This window comes from Adiantum capillus-veneris, chromosome 24, assembly GCF_014529385.1.
Source record: "Adiantum capillus-veneris isolate H3 chromosome 24, ASM1452938v2, whole genome shotgun sequence".
NCBI classification, from domain to species: Eukaryota; Viridiplantae; Streptophyta; class Polypodiopsida; order Polypodiales; family Pteridaceae; genus Adiantum; species Adiantum capillus-veneris.
In genome coordinates this window covers 10,746,186-10,760,595 of record NC_140954.1, presented here as the reverse complement: position 1 = coordinate 10,760,595, position 14,410 = coordinate 10,746,186, and positions in this window count along the sequence as shown.

Genomic DNA, 14,410 nt, shown 5'->3' with positions numbered 1-14,410 from the left:
TCTTGTAATTAATTTATTCTCCATGTCACCTCTCACTTTTTTTCATCAACCCATCTCTCTCTCTTAGTCTCTCTCTCATGAGACTGCTGTTCTGGCACATATACACACAGCCAGACAAGTGGGGCCCACAGTCACATGGCCTATGTAGATAATGATTTCTTCATTTCTAAATTCTAGAATTTCTCCCCCCTCCTCCCCTATATAAAGAGGGGTCACCATCACACTAAGGACACACACCATCACCAAAGAGTACACTCTGCACTGTGTGTGCCTAGTGCACACACACACACCCACACCATCACCATCACCATCACCATCACCATCACCATCACCATCACCGCAATCACCATGCTTGTCTTGAGCATGACCTCTACACCCTTGGCTATGGAAGATGAAGGGCAACTAAATGAAGGATGATGGCCATAACCCTCGTGCGAGTCTTCGCCATCAGCTCCCACCTATCATCCATGTGCTCTACCACTCTCTCCCTTCTCTTTCCCCTACCCTATGCCCCCCATTTCATCGCCTTATTCTCTAAATAAAGCTTGAGGTTTTGTGAGTATGTTTTCTTGCAATGTTTTGCCCATGTGAGGTGTGCGGAATCGCCACCTAGTTTTGTGTTTGGAGTGAGCTTGTGTATGTGTGAAGGGTGTGCGGATTCGCCATCCTTCTGTGGTGCCTAAGTACTAAGCCGCTATACTCTCTCTCTCTCTCTCTCTCTCTCTCTCTCTCTCTCTCTCTCTCTCTTTCACTCACTTGATCTCATTCCCCTTCCACTTCATCATTACTCCCAAGCATCCATCTCTCTTGGATGAAAACTTTGTTATGGTGGTGTGTTGTTTGCGTCCTAGCCGCTGAAGCTAGGTGGTGCCCCCTGTTTGCTTTACCATGACAGGCTTGAGGCGCGCCATTCGGTCCCCGGTGTTTTAGAGGCCGTCGGGGTTCGGGGTTCGCTTTGCTCCCGTCATTTGGTGCCCCCACTGAGGATCTTTTCATGAAACTCTTCAGTTTACAAGATTGAAACCCCTAAAATATTGTGAATGGATGAATGGCTAGCAGGATTTGCTAATTGGACGACACAAGAAGAAGAGCTCCAAGCACAACTAGACGAACTCCGCATCTCCATCGAAGCTCGAGTCCCAAGCATAACGGTAATCGATTTGCAGTGGGAGAGTCAACCAACACGCCAAACCCAGTGGATATACATAGGCCAAGTGCCAAGAAGAAGAAGGAGAAGGTTGAAACCATGTCCGCAACCTACAACCAACCCACAACAACAAAATGGAAGGAGCTCTACACAATAGAGAATCAACACTATTCTACTTTGAGAATCGGGTAACTCAAGTCACCGAGGTAATTATCACAGTCAGTTTTCAAGTCGCACCTGATGCTGCAGCACAGATAACGGAATCATTGGCTCACACTCTCACTAGAGAAACTAGGGATCTACTGAGTTTGTTTCAGGAAAGAACACCACCCTCTCCCACAAGCTTGGACAGTGACTAAGCACCTCTAAGCTTCACATGAATCAGTACAACCTACCTCAAGACAGATCACACATACCAACACGTGTACGCTCAATCAAGGTAATACTGGATTTGAAGGCTCACTACCATCACGTCATTGACACCATGCTGGGTGGGGAGCGATTTTTTGAGGTTCTGGCATCAGATCAACCATTTGTCCTACCTTTGGTACAAGGCAATGTACCGTTTGAAGTTTTAATCTATGTCCTAGTATAAAAGGGTATACACGCCTCCTTGTAAAGAAGAAAAAAACTTTTGCAAGTTAAGCAGTGTGTCTTTCTAGCTCTCTCTCAGTAATCATGGCAAGTGTAGCATTTCCAACATTTAAAGGAAAGAAGGGGGAGGATTTGATAACAGACTTCCTAGATGACTTTGAAGTAGCATGTGTAGTGAGCAACAAAGATACGGATGAATCCCGGGTTAGAATCTTTAAGCATCTCATGAAGCTAGAAGCTAGATCATGGTACAATGCACTTCCACAAGCAACCAAGGATGACAAGGAACCCTTAAAAAACGCTTTTAAGAGGCGCTTTGGGGGAGGTACCACTTCAGAAAAGTTGTGGGACAAGTTGAGAGACTTGAAGCAGGACGGTCTTTTAGAATATGCCACCTATGAGTCCAAATTTGTGGATTTGTGGGAACGGTGGGTTGAGTCACTGGCAAGGGGGGAAGCTGCACCCGATTTCCTAAAAAAAGATCGGTTCACGCATGGCTTATGGCCGCTTCTGAAGGAGAAGGTGAAAGGTAGATTCCCGGCTACGTACGAGTTAGCCGTTGAGATTGCTCGCCTTAAGGACAAGAAGCTGCGAATGAAAGCCAAAGAAACCGAGTCAATAGAAACAGCAACATCACGTCGACCAGCAACTACGACAACCACCATTCCACCACCACCACCGGCTCTTGGGGTAAGAGATGACCAACAAGATATGTTGGCCCATATTACTGACCAACTGCAGAATTTGTCTGTCCACTTAATACAACAAGGGAGGAGTCAAGAAAGAGATCAAGACCCTGGAAGAGCACGACGACAAAACAGGGAGTATCATTGCTACAACTGCGGAGAAGACTGTCACGGTATGTACTACTGTCCCAAACCACGACAAAACTATAATAGAGGAGGTAGGAGGAACCAATTGTCACCCCCTAGAGAAAGAACACCCCCACCCCGAGCACCACCCCCACCAACACAAATTCTACGTCCACCCCAGACACCACTACAAGCATCCATCCCACCTCTTCCACCAACCCCACCACCTGATCGCCCTGTAAACATCATCAGGCTAGAAGAGAAAGGAAAAGCCGTAGTAGTGGATCCACCCAGAGCAAAGGAGAGGGACAAGGGTAAGGAGAAGATAACCTTTTTAGAACCACTTGAGGCCATGACTGTGAAAAGAGCTAGGAGGGAGAAGGCTACACAATCAGATGATGAGAGAAGCATGAGAGGAGAAACTAGCAAGAGGCCATCCAGGCCACGACGAAAATTGGGCATCACCGAGTTCCAGCTAGGGGAAAGTTCTAAGCCCTATGATCTAACATTGGATGTGGCAGAGCAAGGACCAAAGATTACATGGCCACAACTGCTACATCTTGTACCTAAAGTAAGGCGACAATGGTCTAAAATGGTAAGTACAAGACGCTCCAAAACAAAGGTAGCTGGAGCAATTTCCGTATGCAACATGGATGACATCCTTCCAATTGTCGACGTAAACATAAAAGGAAAGAGGGTTGGAAACATCTACATTGATGGAGGTGCACAAATCTGTGTAATGAGCGAAGCTATGATGCTTCAATTAGGGCTCGAGGTTGACAGGCCTTCTCCATGCAAGGCAAAGATGGCAAACAACGTAAAAGTAAAGTGTGTGGGTGTGGTAAGTGCCGTGAAAATCAAAGCTTTCAACACTGAGGTAGAGGTAGATGTTTTTGTAATGCCTACTAAGGGGGAGGGCTATCCACTAATTTTGGGAAGGCCATGGTTGATGGCCATGAAGGCAAAACAGAACTGGGGTACTGGCCTTCTACGCATGACCGGTAAGAAAGGGGAGACAATCTACTACGACATGAGGATTGGCAAGCATAAGCAAATGAATCTGGAAACATCGGCAGATGAAACCACTAGCGAATCTTCCAGTTCTGAGTAGGAGACCACATCCACCGAAGAAAGTGACAACTCCATTGATGTGATGGGTATCATTATGAAGGATCCACAAAGGGTAAGCACAACTGGTGATCCATCACCAAAAGGGAAACCCAATGAAGAGGAGAGAAAATCACCTGGCCTAGGAGGAAGTAGGTTGAAGGGTATGTTGTCTACGGAATTAACACTTGAGGAGAAAGATAGTTTTTTGCAAATGTTGATGGGATTTCCTAACCTGTTCATTGACAACTATGAAAGAATCACAGGCATTACAGTGGTGGAACATCATATTAAGCTGAAGGAAGGGGTAAAACCAGTTGTGCAAAAGCTACGATGACTGGGGGTCATACAAGAAAAGGCACTCTTGGCCGAGGTAAGGAAATTGCTGGAGGTGGGATTCATCTATCCTGTAGAAAACTCAGAATGGGTGTCACCCGTAGTGGTGACGCCTAAAAAGAATGGTAAGTGGAGGGTCTGTGTTGACTACAAACCACTAAATGCAGCTACAAAGAGAGACCACTTTCCTCTCCCTTTCTTGGATGAAATTCTGAATGAAGTAGCGGGTTTTGAATGCTATACCGTCTGTGATGGTTATTCTGGATACTTTCAAATACGCATAGCCTTGGAAGATCAGCTAAAAACCACTTTTATCACGCCATGGGGTTGTTTTGCATACAGGGTTATGCCATTTGGTCTCACAAATGCACCTGCCACATTCCAAAGATATGTCACATATGTTTTTCAACCGTTCTTTGGAACATCCATAAGAGTGTTCATTGATGATTTTTGTATATATAGCTCCCGTATTTCACATTTAGAAAAGGTAACTGAAGGTTTGGCCAGGTTGCAGAGCCTAGGCGGGCAATTAAATGTGGATAAATGTCACATTGGGGAGAGTAAAGTCATTCTACTAGGCCATGAGATTTCAGCAAGAGGTATCAACGCCGACCCAAGTAAGGTGTTCGCACTCATAGCTCTACCTTCACCAACAACCGCACGTCAACTGGTCTCTTTTCTACAGAAGGTGAGGTACTTAAGTAGATTCATACATCTACTATCACAACTTGCTCTACCACTGCAACAACTCACTCAAAGATCAACTTTCACTTGGGATGAGGAAAGTGAACATCACTACAACAAGGTAAAGGAGGTCTTAGCCACTCTGCCAACTATCTCACCACCTAAGTGGGATGAAAAATTCTATGTCACCTCAAGTGTTGGTGATGACTCATTGGGGGCTGTGCTACTCCAAAAGGATACGACGACATCTTTCATGAGGCCAATCTACTTCTCTAGTCGAATGATGACAGCAGGAGAGAAAGGTTTCACCCATGTGGAACACTTAGTCCTAGCTCTTAGATTTGCAACTACAAAGTTTAAGTCATATTTGCTGCCTAAGCAATTTGTGATTCTAACCACGGATGAAATATTTCCCTATGTTGTACAACACATGGATGTGTCTGCTAGAATTACTAAATGGCTAGTTCGTCTGCAAGAGTTTGACTACACGGTACAGGTAGAAAGCACGACAAGGGCAAGTTTGGGGGGACTCATGACCTACCAAGTCTTTGAAAGGAAGGAGAAGCAATCTAAGGAAGGAGAAGTTTGATTACCTCCAGTACCACCGATGGTAGAAGGAGCATACTCTCTCTACTTTGATGGAGCCTACAAGCGAGCGTCCGACAAAGCAGCTGCAGGCATAGTGGTCTAGATTCTACATTATCATAGTGGCCAACTCAGGAAAATTCTACATTATCATGGGGGTCGACTACATGACTAGATGGGCAGAGGCTACAGCCACCACTAGAATCACAGCGGTAGAGGTAGCTAAATTTATCTATGAGCACATATGCTGTAGGTTTGGCACACCTTTAGAGATCATCTCTGATAGTCTGCCATATAGTATGCCATCTTTGTGGAGCCACATCTTCAGAGGAACCACATAGTCTGCCATCTTTGTGGAGCCACATCTTCAGAGGAACTTAGGGATTCATTACTTTCTTGTTCTTTGGATTCCTCCTCTCGTATGGGAGAGTCTTCTTTTGGGGGTCTCATCAAGAGGCCTCGTAAGCTCTCTCTCCTCTTGGAGAGGAAAGGAAATCCCATAAGCACGAAGTTGTTGAGTAACTTTGGCTTGCAAAGTGGGGTTGCCTATAGCTTGTTGCAACTAGTGACAAGATAATTAACAAACATGGGGGCATCATCATTGGCACCTTTATGTGCAAAATCAAAGTTATCAATGTTCATTCTACTCTTGGTTATTATCAGCCATGTTAATTAAACTTATGTGTTTGGTGTATGCTTTGGCAATTCAAAACCTTAGTTGCTACTCCTCTTAGCCTTTGAAAATAGACACTTAAGTATCTACACCCACGGCTCGAATTGGTTAATTATAGAGAGTAGTGGAGTGAGTCTAACATAGCGAAGTTGCCGAGGGATAGCTCCTTTCGGACTTCTTATGGCTCAATAATGATAAAGCCGTAGGCAAGTCTAAATAGACTCCATTATTAAGATCAAATCTCCCGAGGTGTGCACCATATCCCACATAGTGGGCTCAACAAAACCGATAATAGATCCCAGTCCCACTTACCCTAATATAATTAGCAAAATCAACCATTAATAGGCTACTTAAGGACCTCTCTTCTTAAGAAAGAAAAGAGAAACCAAATGCTCTGATACCAATGTAATGGAAATGGCCTATGAACTTTGAGAGTAGCAGAATTAGGAAATTAGGTGAAGCACTTCTGAGGAATTACTTTGTGAGCATAGCGGGTGAACTTAATTTATGGTAGCAACATAAAGATGGTACTTAGTTAACTTGGTGATGGGGGCTTTTCACAAGCCAAGCTCCCATACCCCTCTTCTCTCGTCCCCACCCCATGAAAACCCCCTCTTAGGGAGGGAGTGATAAAAGGCATTGGAAAAAGTAAGAAAAAAATAAAGTATGATTATGTAAATATATAAGAAAGGTAAAATAGGCCACCTCATGCCTGCGGGGTAGCCCATCCCCACCTTACCTCCTTTTTCTTCATTGTTGCCCCGCCGGATGTCCCTTTTCCTCTCCTCCACTCAAAAGGTCAACCCCCTCTCTCTTCCCCTTGTCCTTTCTCCTTTCTCTCTCCCCTCAAGCTACCCCACCTCTCACCAATAATGCATTATAACTCACCAATAATGCACCCTAACTCACATGCAACTTACCCTATCTTCCAAAATAGTATACCCCACCCCCTCTTTCTCTCTCCTATCATATCCCATGACCCAAATACGCCCCCCTCTCTCTAAAGGGCGCCATGTCTCTTGTCTTGTAGCTAAATAACCTCCCCCACACTCACACACACTCAGTTTCACTGAAAAAGGTGCCCACAGACCCATCCCCACCCGGTGGTTACCTGATTTTTCTTGTGTTCACACACATCTACACACAGATTCACCTCTGAACACACTCCCCTCTCTCCCCTCTTGTAATTACTTTATTCTCCATGTCACCTCTCACTTTTTTTCATCAACCCATCTCTCTCTCTTAGTCTCTCTCTCATGAGACTGCTGTTCTGGCACATATACACACAGCCAGACAAGTGGGGCCCACAGTCACATGGGCTATGTAGATAATGATTTCTTCATTTCTAAATTCTAGAATTTCTCCCCCCTCCTCCACTATATAAAGAGGGGTCACCATCACACTAAGGACACACACCATCACCAAAGAGTACACTATGCACTGTGTGTGCCTAGTGCACACACACACACACCCACACCATCACCATCACCATCACCGCAATCACCATGCTTGTCTTGAGCATGACCTCTACACCCTTGGCTATGGAAGATGAAGTGCAACTAAATGAAGGATGATGGCCATAACCCTCGTGCGAGTCTTCGCCATCAGCTCCCACCTATCATCCATGTGCTCTACCACTCTCTCCCTTCTCTTTCCCCTACCCTATGCCCCCCATTTCATCGCCTTATTCTCTAAATAAAGCTTGAGGTTTTGTGAGTATGTTTTCTTGCAATGTTTTGCCCATGTGAGGTGTGCGGAATCGCCACCTAGTCTTGTGTTTGGAGTGAGCTTGTGTATGTGTGAAGGGTGTGCGGATTCACCATCATTCTGTGGTGCCTAAGTACTAAGCCGCTATACTCTCTCTCTCTCTCTCTCTCTCTCTCTCTCTCTCTCACTTGATCTCATTCCCCTTCCTCTTCATCATTACTCCCAAGCATCCATCTCTCTTGGATGAAAACTTTGTTATGGTGGTGTGTTGTTTGTGTCCTAGCCGCTGAAGCTAGGTGGTGCCCCCTATTTACTTTACCATGATAGGCTCGAGGCGCGCCATTCGGTCCCCGGTGTTTTAGAGGCCGTCGGGGTTCGGGGTTCGCTTTGCTCCCATCAACACCCCACAGGCCAAGGCCGCCGACATAGATCAACTACATACACAATTGGGGCACCTAAAACCTTGGTTTCAAAGTTGTTATGGAGAACTCGAGATTTTCAAGAGTTTTTGCACAATAAAAAATTCAAGATCAAGCTCAAACAACGAGATTTAATTGAGTTAGGGAGGCAGAAAGATACGTAGTTTCTTGGTTTCAACATATAAAGTCATTTGAAGTTGTCAAAACGCACTAAAATGCCCCAATTCCGTGAGGGGACTTTTGGAGGACCAAAATTATGCTCTTATTCAACACGTGCTCAACTATGAAATTATGTCTATAACTGCATGTGAATTGGACACTAGTCTTTGAAGGGAATTCAATTGTTTTCTAATACTAACAACTAACACTTGGTTTTATAAACATAAAAAAGGCATCTCTACAAAAGATATAATAATTTTATGCCCTTTTTTGGCAAAACAACTTGAAATTTTGCTAAAATTTATGACTTAGAACTTAGCATAATTCTCTCCATAGGGATTGTATTTTGACATGGAGAAAAGTCGAGTGTTGTCTTTCCCTCATAAACAACCTATGGTAGAAGCGAGGTGTAAAAAAATTCTTTTAAGCTTGACAAATAAATTACCAAAGCTTGGTAGGAAAACATGACACTTTAGTGTCTTAGGACACTTAAGTGTCCAATTACAGGACTAATGTTAAAGGTGAATGAACACAAGTATGGCTACAAGGTCACTCGGACATCATAAGATCAAATCCATGACAAGTGGAACCAATGTTAGGAGATGGCCACAAAGGACATTATGGCGCTATCTAGCACTAGCATACTCTATGTCAATACTCAAGGAAGCAATGTGGATGGGGCACAAAGACGCTTTGAGTTTGTTAAACTAAACACAGTGAACCTATCTAGGGAGATGTACATGAGCAACCATGAATCAACAATCAACAATCAATCTCATGAAGCATAAAGTAAATCACTCGTTGGTTTCTTAGTTACATAAACTCAAAATGCTACAAAATTCTAGGAGGCTCTATACTAGGGCTAATAAAACCAGTTTCTAAGAGGTACGCAAATCCATGGTTAGCCAAGTCAACAAAAGATGAATAGGAGTGGTTTAATAACACCTTCCAAGGTCTAACAGCATCTACCTATCAAAATATTAACATTTAAATTTGAGAATATCATTAAAGCAATAAATTAAGATTCAAAAAGTGTAATCATGAAACTTCACAAAATTGACAGTGAGTACATTCAAATGAAAGAGCAAGAGGAGGAAAACACAATACACTTTGACAAAAAATTGATTTTGATTACCAGATTCCAAGATATGTTGATTACAAAATCGCTTTGCTCTCCTGTAATTGCAAGTGCGACTTACTCAAGAGAGTAATTGATAAGGCTTTTGTCCCCAAGATGTCATCTTGAGGAACATATTAATTGCATGATCTATGCCGAACAAGGGTAGGGCAAGGAAACTTCACTAGACCACTTCTTTTAAACTTTTTTTGAACTTCACTATTAGGAGGAAATTCTTGGTAAGGACTTACCAAGAAAGATTTGAATTTCTTTTGCTAGATGCAACATTATGACACCGCCCCAATTTTAGTCACTCTTGTCAATGCCCTCAATGAATGTAGTATGCACTCAGTCTAGTGGATAAGGGACAAATGCTTTTAGATAGAATGAGAGAAAAATATAGCATTATACTATATGAAAAAAGCACTACACTTGCATGGGTGATGTTTTGGGAGTGTAAGGAATTTTGAAAAGGATATGGAGTAATTAATGTATTTCCATAATCTTAATTTGCAAATTTGTCTAATGTTCTAGGTGCTTGTCAACAATGGAGAAATGTGGAGCTTGAAGATTGTCCTTTGAGTGTGCACTAGAATTAGATAAGTGTGATGATGTATAATCTCTTAGTAATATTTATGAGTTTTTGATGCATGAGAATCAAGGATGGAGCTTGAAAGCAGCCAAGACAAGCTATTGGACTAATGCATGAGGAAATTATCAGGAAAATTTTATTGGGGATACCAAGCATTAACAAAGCAAAAGAAGCTATCAAAATTTAGAAGGTTGTAATTGATTTTCCATACAAGGGTATTTTTCCTATTCAAAGATAGCAATTTGAATAATTGCTCATTGCCTAATCAATCATCAATACGATACCAAAGGTAGTTTATATGCATCAGAAAGAACATGTGTCTATGCATGGCTTGCCATCCTACTATATCACTAATATCAAACGCAAAGAAACATAAAAAAAATCTTGGTTGAAATTGGTCTCATCATCAAAACTTCATTATCGTGATTTTATAGAAATGTTTTCCAGATGTGTTTCTATATTCTTCCACATTGCAACCAATAAAGTAATTTCTAAAATGTTATAAAAATGGAGACCTAGTATTAGCCATGTCCTTGCCAAATCAAAGTTAAAAGATGCACATAACACACAAAGACAAGAATGCACCGACTCAATGGTCATGTTTTCTCATGGAGACAAACTCTTGAACATAGCCAACTCAGAACTAGAGGGAACACCACATTGTGAGAAGTAGGAGTTGCATAGGTGGATGGTATTTCCAATAATGAAAAATGTAGGGAACTCATGATTGTTCATCATTCCACTCATCTTATCTAGCAGAAGAGCCAATGCTGATTTGTAGGAAGTCAAGCATGATTGATAAAGGTGGAGCAAGATCAACAAAACCTACTATTGATGGGTACGCATGGGACATAACCATTTTGCAATAAGATCATCATGAAACCAATATTTTTCCTTTTGATGCATTGCAAATCCAAGAAAGGTGACCCTCCTATATTGGAGGAGGAGCAAACATGACCCTTTAACACTAAAAGAGTAGCATATTGTAGCCCTTTAACATTGGAGGAGAAAACAAGAATACTGGGAAAGGGAACACTCCCTATGGTTTATAAAAATTAAGTGAGGATGGTTCCACCTTCCTACCATACTTACATATGATTTTTCCGCTTTTGGGGGAAACAAGCATGCCCTAGGATGGAAGTATGTAATGCATTGATCATGATCTTATTGACCAATGTCTATACAATAGTGCACACCAACAAGGAGCTTCTCAAGGCAGAATGCAACATAAGAGAATGGGTCATATTGAGATGGAAAAAAGCAAAAATGTGGTATAGATGGAGGATTATTATAATGCTTGTCATAGAAATGAAGGGGTCACAACTAGTAGGATGCACAACAGAAACAAGCTATAACAATAGTAGCGTGCAGTAATGAGGAGCTCAAGAAGATTGGTTAGGACCACATATGGGAGACAAAGTAGAGGTGTGAAGAAGGTGCAATGGCAAGTCCACATGAAAATCCAAATGGGGGACTACCAAAGCAATAGGATAAATATGTCAAGGCAGGCTACCCAAGTTACAATACTTGTATCTTCATGCCACCATTTTTGAAAACTTGAATGTACTGGAACTCTTATAGGGATTTCATATTTATGTGATTATGTGAAATTTATTATGGTCATTATGTGATATTATTATATTAGCATGATCACAAGTTATGTAATCACTTCCAAGCCATTAAGTGCAACCTGGAAACCCACAAAAAGCCTGTCAAGATTTTGATCTTTCCTTGTGGGCCCATCAAGCTTTTGTGTTTTCCTTGTAGGCATGCAAGGAAAAGGAAAAAGCCTGGCGAGCCCAAGTTTTGAATGCTTATGTCTCAAGAATGAAAATATCAAAGTTTTCTCTTATGCAATTTTGAATATTCAAAATGATCCAATAATTGTTGCATACGAAATCCCTTCTACTTGCCATATTGAGTCCTCAATGTAAAGGGTAAGCAATGTATCACTTTCTAAAAATTACAAATACATGAAAAACATATTTTTCTTTGTATCAAACACGTAGAACTTCCCATTATTTTATATACTCTAAAGTGTTTTTTTTTGCACTAGAAAATTTCAATTATCTATTATAGCACAATTGTGGAAGAGTCACATAAAATTTTCTACAAGGTTGCTTCATTTTTTCTTGAGTTTATAAAGTCGATTTCTTCAAAGCATCAATTGCAGTCTTACGATTGTTAGCTTTATGTGTATAGTTCTTGATCATGGTAGATTCTAAAATTCAAGGTTATATTTTTAAAATACTCTATAGCTAACATATTTAAACATATCAAGAGGGTTTTCTTACATACACCATCTAATGCAAGTAGCATTTAATTTAATTTGTAAAAAAAGGACACTGAAGTGTCCCGTTTTGGTATCAAACTAGTGTTAAAAACCCATTCCATTTCACTAGCAACATAGTGGTGAAATGAGGCTTTGTCACTTGAGTCTAGGAGATGACAACTAGCTGGTTCTTTCATTTGGTAGCAAGAGGTCTTTGATTGAGCGAAAAAAAAAGCATTTCAATCACTAACTATTAGAGTTGTGCATTCCACCAACATTAGACATTTTTTCAAGTTTTGTTCATTTCTTTTATTTCTTGCATGTCAAGTTCATAAGAGTAAGTTAAGTGGGCAAATATACTTTGGGCTACAAAAGTCAAAGAAAACTATGGCCAAAACCATATTTTTGGCAAAAAGACCAAAAGTCCTTGAAGTCTAAAGAAGTATCGAGAAATAGGGCAAATCAAATCCAAATTATAGCTAGTTGATGAATCTAGCTTCCATATAAAGTGAGGAGCATATCTGATAAGTTTTTTCCAATTTTGTGAAAAACGATGGATCACGATTCATGTACCTTAGAGAAAAACAACCAATTCAAAAAATTTGGGTAGAAAAAAAATTCTGAAACCACATCAAAACCAAGAAACTAGGGAAAACCTTAAAGTCAAACTCATCAAACCAAAATACTAGGGAATTTTGAGTCTTTGGTGTTCAATTTAATTATTTTTTTCTTGCAATCAACTACAAATGCCCTCCTCTACAAGTGGTATAATTCTTGAAGCTAGATCATGCCAAACATGAATCACAATTCATGTATCTTGGGGTGACGTTTGGACAAAAAAGTAACCACTACAAAGAGCCAACATAGAGAAAACTACCTAGAGGGATTTGTGACCAAAAAAGCTAAAACAAATTAAGGAAAATTTCCAAATATAGACAAACCTAGCAACAAAAATCTCAGTGCAAACCAAAGAACTAAGATTTGACCCATCAAATTAAGTCCAAGTTGTAGAGAATTTGTGAATATAGCTCGTAGACATAGAGTGTAAGAGGCTACCAAGAGATCAAGTCCATATGTTAAAGGCATGAATTGCGACTTATGTATCTCACACCAAAAACTTGGAAAACTGCGTACATAGGTGTTTCTTAAGACCATATCCAACCTTTTTAATTTCAAAAAGCCTGTATGTGAAAATCTCTTCATAATAAGGAAATAGGGAGAACACTCTAGAAACTACAAAACACAATAGAAACTAAAATTTGGCATCCAAATCAACTACAATTTTGGGAAATAGCCTGCAAAGAGCATCTTCTAGCTGTTAGTAAAATTTAAATTCCAAATGCCCTAGAACATGGATCGCATTGCATGTACCCTACGCAACTGAAGATATTGAAACATAGATAACTCCATTGTTGTCTATACATAATGGATAGTCAATTTGTGAAATCTCAAGTCAAAATCTTGCAAAATTTGGATTGTGATCCAAGAATTTCAGCCAAATGAGACAGGGTTGATACCATAGTTGGGCCTAGTCTTTTGCTTGTCTTTTGAAGTCCATTGGACTTCTTAGAGTTGAATTTGTACAAGTAGAAGTGTGTCATCCAAGCTTAATTGGAATCGGATTGTCTGATATATATATTGATAATTTGGACAAGCAAAAGAGATCCAACTTGAACACAAATTAATGAAGATCATATATTTCATCATTGTGAATAAATCTATGTAGTCAAATTTTAAAATTTTTCATATTTGACATGGATTGTGATCCATGTGCCTCTTCATAGGGGGGTATTTGAGTTTATAAACCTATACAATTACTTGAGTACATCCAGTATTTCAAGTTTAGGTCAAATATACCCTTTGAGGGCCAAGCTACAAGTAAAATAACTTCCCGTTTCTTGGTCTTGAAATTGTTTTCCTTGTTGTTTCAAGTCCAGTTCACCAAAACTGCTCTAGCTTTTGATACACAGGTCCAAATCAAGTTAGGTTTTAGATTTGAAGCCGTTTTTAAATAGAATTCTCAATTCCAAACTTTTGGGGTGTCCAAAATATAGGAATCCTAGATCTTGAAGGCCACCAAGATCTGACTTTGAAGGGACTTGACAAGAGGCAAAAAGGGTTTGCACTAGGCCAAACTGAGCTTTTCAAGGACAATCTTGAGAGTTTTGAGTGACCTCAACCATGTAAAATCATCAACCACAAGGCT